Raw genomic sequence first — 5,861 nt, forward strand, 5'->3', positions numbered from 1 at the left:
AAAGCGTCTGCTAAATGACTAAATGTAAATGTAATAACATGCTGTATCATAAATGTGCATTTATTATTGACCAATTGGAACTTGCAACTTAATGCACATTTGTTTGTACTGTTAGGCATCTTTCTCTAGCTCTCTCCAGGTTGATGTGCTGCCTGGCTTGCTAGCTGTTCAATGGTTTCCTCTTTTTGTGTAATTTAGATGAAAATATGTCTTTATCATTTGCGTCACTTTACAAAAGTTGCCAAAAACTTTTTAAAAATAGCTCAATTTGTTACTAGGTGCTTTTTGAAAAAAAAGTTGCTAGGGTAGTCTGAAAAGTTGCTAAATCTAGCAACAAAATTGCTAAACTGGCAACACTGATGTGGTGTAGGAGGTCACAGAGTGTAGTGCCTCTCCTCGCCACCGGAGGACAGCTTCACACACGTTCGCTGTTTTTCAGTTAAACGAAGGAGACGGTGAGGCAAGAACATGGCGACTTCCATATGTAGGACGTTGAAATACCTTCAACCGACAACATGTCTGAATATAAAGGTATGAAATTAAAATGTTACGCCAACAGGGCATCTTTCGCAAATATACAGTGTTATTGTCAAAACCTCTCCCTGAAAATGCAGTGCTCCGCGTCGCTGCTGGGCGTGCGGCTGCTGCAGCCGGTGTTGCTTCCGATCCGCACAAAGAAGCGCTACTTCATTCCTCCGGCGGTGAATGTGAAACAGAAAACCCAAAGCGAGCAGGAGGATAAAGCCCGGGCTGCGGGTGTGGTGGTCCGGCAGCAGTACATAGAGAGAGCCAGCAACATCTCATGCACAGGCACACATGTCAAACTACTGTCATTGCCTTCACGTTTCTGTGCGAACTCCTCCAGTACAAAGTCTGGACTCACCTATTCATTCTTTAGTAAGTAATAATACATTTACTTATACTAATAATAAGAATATACTTTTTAAGAACTGTGTACATTGGCACGGTTTACACCAATGTCAAACGTTTAACCATAAACCTTCCGATCAAAGTGTTTTTAGGATCACTGTGTGAAACATACACTACCTTTCAAAAGATTGGGGTCAGTATGTAGCCAAGGGTGTCCAAACTTCTGTTTTAGTGCATACAAGTTTGCGATATGCTTAGTATTTTGTTTAGATACGTCCTCTCCAAAACATTTTGAGTCTTGACTATTGCTCTTTAGATGTTCAGATGATAAATTGTTAAACAAGTGATGTTGGTTTTTCACATGATGGTTAATTTTCATATGTGATCTTCATTTCAGCGGGCATCTTTGATCCGTACGTTCCTCCTGAAGGAGATGCACGCCTCTCCACACTTTCCAAAGAAGGTCTGAAACAGCGCACAGAACAGCTGCATCACAGCTGGCGTAAAAACCACCGCAGCCTCAGTGACTCTCTATAAAGTCAAATCTAGCAGCACTATGCTGATGTTATATTGGTGTTTTCTGTTTGACCAGCTTTCGTAAAATAAAGGACCATGACCCTGAGTTCTCCACTAAAGAGTTCCCAGCACTAGCTCAGCAGATCTTCATAGACGCTCATGCAGCACTCGCACAGTAAGAAAGAAATCCTATTTTATGCACAACAGTTACTGCCTCAGAGGTTTGCTGTATTTATGTGGTGTTTCTTGTCTTTTCCATTTTTTTCCCACTTATAACATCTGCATTAATAAATAAATGGCATGTGTTTGTGTAAATATCCTCTTTTCCTTCTTCTCAGATTTAACAAAGAAAAGCTTAATTCTTCGGTGACAGAGAGGTGTTATCTTGTAAGTAAAACTATATCTGAATGAACAATTGAGTAATTCAGTTTATTGTTTTATAATATATTATATATATACTATATTTCAGCTAGTTACCACTAAATGCACTAAGGACATATATATATATATATATATAAAAAAGTAATTATAAACAAAATTACTAAAATTAACGCAAAACATAGAAATGAAAACAAATTAAAAATATTAATAAAAACTATAATAGTATCTCAATTATACTAAAATAACACTGACTCCAATGTGTCCTTATTCAGTATTTCAGATTATCCAACCTGTGTGTGTGTGTTTTGCAGGAGATGGTTCGAGGGAACCGCTATAAGACTGCGCTGGCACTTCATTGAGTCACTGGAGCCACCGTGAGTGGTCCATGCAAGGTGTCCTGACATGATCAGCAAGGGCAACCTGTACGGTCAGGTGACTCTCTGTATGCACTCTAGACAGGTGAGTGAATTAGAATAACAACTGTAAGAGTGTGATCATGTGGGAGTACTCAAGAGTTTGGTTTATGATACCAATCCATCTCTCAGACATTGGCAATCTATGACCGCTTTGGCCGGTTGATGCTTGGGGATGAAGATGAACCCAGGGACGTCCTGGAATACATACTGCTGGAGAGGCATCTGGTCAACCCCTATGGGTGCTGGAGACTTCATGGCAAGATTGTTCCAGCATGGGCTCCGCCAAAAGATCCAATTATAAAGGTAAAAGCCTTTTGATTGTTTCGTTAAAATAATGCATAGGATAAAGGAGAAAATGTGGAATGTTTTAAGTTTCTCAACATCTGACATCTGAATTCAACAGACTGTTTTGATTCCTGGTCCTAAGCTGAAGCCCGAGGAGGAGTTTGAGGATCTGAATTACCAGGTGCCAAAGCCAACGGCAGTGCAGTGGCACAAGTAATTTTGAATGTGGTGCCTTACTCCATCCAACACCGGTCCACTCTGTACAGACTGATTTCAAATAATCAAAATAAATATTGCTGTATTTATTAAAATCTTGGGTTGTTGCTTTTTTTGAAACTCATTTGGCTTTAGCAGAGATAAACTCAAGTACTCTCAAATACCTGCACATGCACATATTGACTTGTTGCATGCAGTGATCAACATGGTTTCTTTCATTACACATGAAACTTGATGAAAATCAAGACCTTGCAGTTGAAAAGTTTATTTCAGAATGCTCAACTGGCATTTTTAGGAATATAAAAATAAACATTGCATTTTTTTACTTTGACATAAACTTCCTTTGGCTACTGTTGAAAATTGACTCTTGGTTCTTACAAAAATCTTACTTCATACAAAAGCAGTCTTTATTTTCCTGGTTTCAAAAGCTAATGTTGCAAGTACTATCAAAATGACAGAATAACACAAAAACAAACTCTAAATATGGTAGGAATTATAAGTGCAATCTAATGGCCATTACCTGTGCTAATATCTGTAATTATTTTTAGAAGAAAGCAGCATGTAAATAGGTTGAGTTAAACATGTAGACAAAGATTTATCATTTAGTTTCACATGCTCACATAAGGGGATTTAAAACTTCTATGAAACGGCAATAAGAACATATAATTAATGTTAAAACTAATCACATTTAATCATCATATTTTCTTATAGATCCAAGAGTACTTTGCCCTAGAACAAGATTAGATTTTTGTCACACTTTACTGTCCCTGTTATTGTGTAATTTCACATAGCATAATGTAAAGTGTTATCCTTTTTTAAAAGAAAATCCCATGGAGCTACTCTGTAGATTTGTATATTGTTAACTTGTTTTGTTATGCCCTATGAATGCCTTATTTGAGAATTTTAATACAAGCGAAACCTATAACATGCTACAAATGCTGTTTAATCTGGTATGTTTGTCTAGACCATTTGAGTAGGGACAGAGACTAAAGAGCTCTTTAACATGTAAAGTGTTTAAGAGTAGCAACATGGATGTGTGTGTGTGTGTTGTATTACGCCATCCAGGACAGCTTGTCTCTTAAAGGGGTCATCGGATGCTTATTTATTTTAAGTTGGTATGATTCTTTAGGGTCTTCATGAAATGTCTATAACTTATACTTTGGTTAAAATTCCTCAATAGTCTTGTAAAACAACACCCTTTCTACCTTGTCAAAAACAGCTCTGTTCACAGCAGCCCGTTTCGGTGCATGTCTCTTTAAATGATAATGAGCTACTGCTCCCCCTGCCCCTCTCTTCCATTTTTTGTGTATTCGGTGGCTCATTACCATCAAAAACAAAAACTAATCCACTCTGTCCTCAGTGGCTCTGATGTCGGGAGAAAATGATCACTTATGTTCACTTTTACATCCAACTACAAAACTCCTTTATTGCTTACAAGGCCTGTCGCTACAGCTGCTCGAGCGCTGAGAAAACGGCAGACAGCGTACAACTGGCTGAGAGTGGAGATATGCTAATAGATAATGAGGAGTTACATCACAATGTTTTCACTACGCATTGCATTTCGGGAAGGCGTCGCCATATTAGCAGGATACCTTATTCATTGCCATGTTTTGACAGTGAGACCGAGAGAAACAAAGATATGAATACGTAGATGCCTCATTAGCGACTGTTTCTGTACTTAAGCCGTCTGCCATATTGGAAGGGTCAACTTGATGTCATTCACCATAGTAATCAATGAATATTTGAAGATGCCACAATCCTTACATATCTATGGTTCCGCTCCTCTCTCGCATTCTCACCTGTGAAAGGTTATCCCATTTCTTTGGGAATTTAAATCCTGGCGGTTTTTACAACCATCGGCTGTGCAGGATTGTGGCATCTTCGAATATTCAATGATTATTATGGTGAATGACATCAAGTTGACCGTTGCAAGATGGCGGACGCGTCTACTTGCTTTGAGCAATCGATTGAGGCATCTACCTATACATATCTATGGAGAGAAAGAGCAACAGAGAGAGAGAGAGCAGCTTGATATCTGTTTGCATTTTTGCAAAAAGGATTAGTTTTTTGGGAGGAAATGGAGAAGGAGAAAACAAAAGGAAGGGGGATCTATCGGGAGATAGAGAAGCATTATTTAGAGAAACTGCTTGACATCAATAACATCGACCCGTATGACCTGTCAGCTACAGAATGGACCCAGAAGCACTACCACCTCTCTTATGGATTAAGACAGTGATATTGAAAGTTAATATTTTGGGCCCATCTGTTTGTCTGCACATACAGTAGTATGCTTTATTAGTAAGGTGTGCACAGAATGTGGTCTTTTAATATCACTGTCTCTGTGCATTAAGCGTTTTCTTTATTAGAGAGGAAAACGCTTAAAGTGTGAATAAATGCGTTGCGTTCACATTTTGGGCTTATATGCATATCTGCACATAGTATGCTTTACAGTTTTGTCTTTATCACTGTCTTGGTACATTAAGCCACATTAAGCGTTATTCGTGTTAAGTATTTTAGAATGTCCCTGTTCAAGTTCTGCTAATTCACAAGCCAAGTGAGAGTCATACTAGCAAAGGTAATGTTAATTATTAAACCAAACAAAATCAAAATGTTCAAAAACACCCAGCAATGTGATTCTTTTATTGAGTGATAGGCAGTGGGTTTAATCAGTGACATTATTAATAAATTTACTATCTGGCGTCTTCTCGTCATCTCCACGACCTGCTTACCTTGGTGTTTTTACACATAGAAAAGGTGAAAAAATATATTGCATTGTCCAGTTTTCTCTCAGAAAGATGATCTGAGTTTACGGTTGCAATTCTCGATGAATGACATACATTGGCAATGACATTTTCACAATCACGACAAAAAATCTAAATACTGCCCTAAAGTCAATAGTGGAAAGGTGATCCTCCAAGTATGGTGGATAAACAAAGCATTTTCCCAGAACTCAACTTCAGCTTCACATTCTCTATACGGGACAGTCCATCAGCGGTCGTGGGCGGGGTCATACTGCTCAGAAAATCAAAATGGCTTCATAATTGAGACTGTTTAGTTTTTTGGGGGATTAAAAAAAAGGAGTGGATGGATTTTTATCATTGTAGGGTGGTTGTGTCCACACACTGCTACGACACATTTATATGCAAACACCATGTAAAAGTGAATTTTGCATCCGAT

At 38.3% G+C, this 5,861-nt stretch overlaps 1 pseudogene; it reads left to right on the plus strand.

Moving 5' to 3' along the window:
• LOC107563638 (39S ribosomal protein L45, mitochondrial-like) overlaps positions 1-2,728 on the plus strand; it is a 4,623-nt pseudogene extending 1,895 nt beyond the window's left edge.
• Positions 2,729-5,861: the final 3,133 nt, after the last annotated feature.

Source organism: Sinocyclocheilus grahami, unplaced genomic scaffold (genome assembly GCF_001515645.1).
Source record: "Sinocyclocheilus grahami isolate Dianchi unplaced genomic scaffold, SAMN03320097.WGS_v1.1 scaffold25.1, whole genome shotgun sequence".
Taxonomy (NCBI): domain Eukaryota; kingdom Metazoa; phylum Chordata; class Actinopteri; order Cypriniformes; family Cyprinidae; genus Sinocyclocheilus; species Sinocyclocheilus grahami.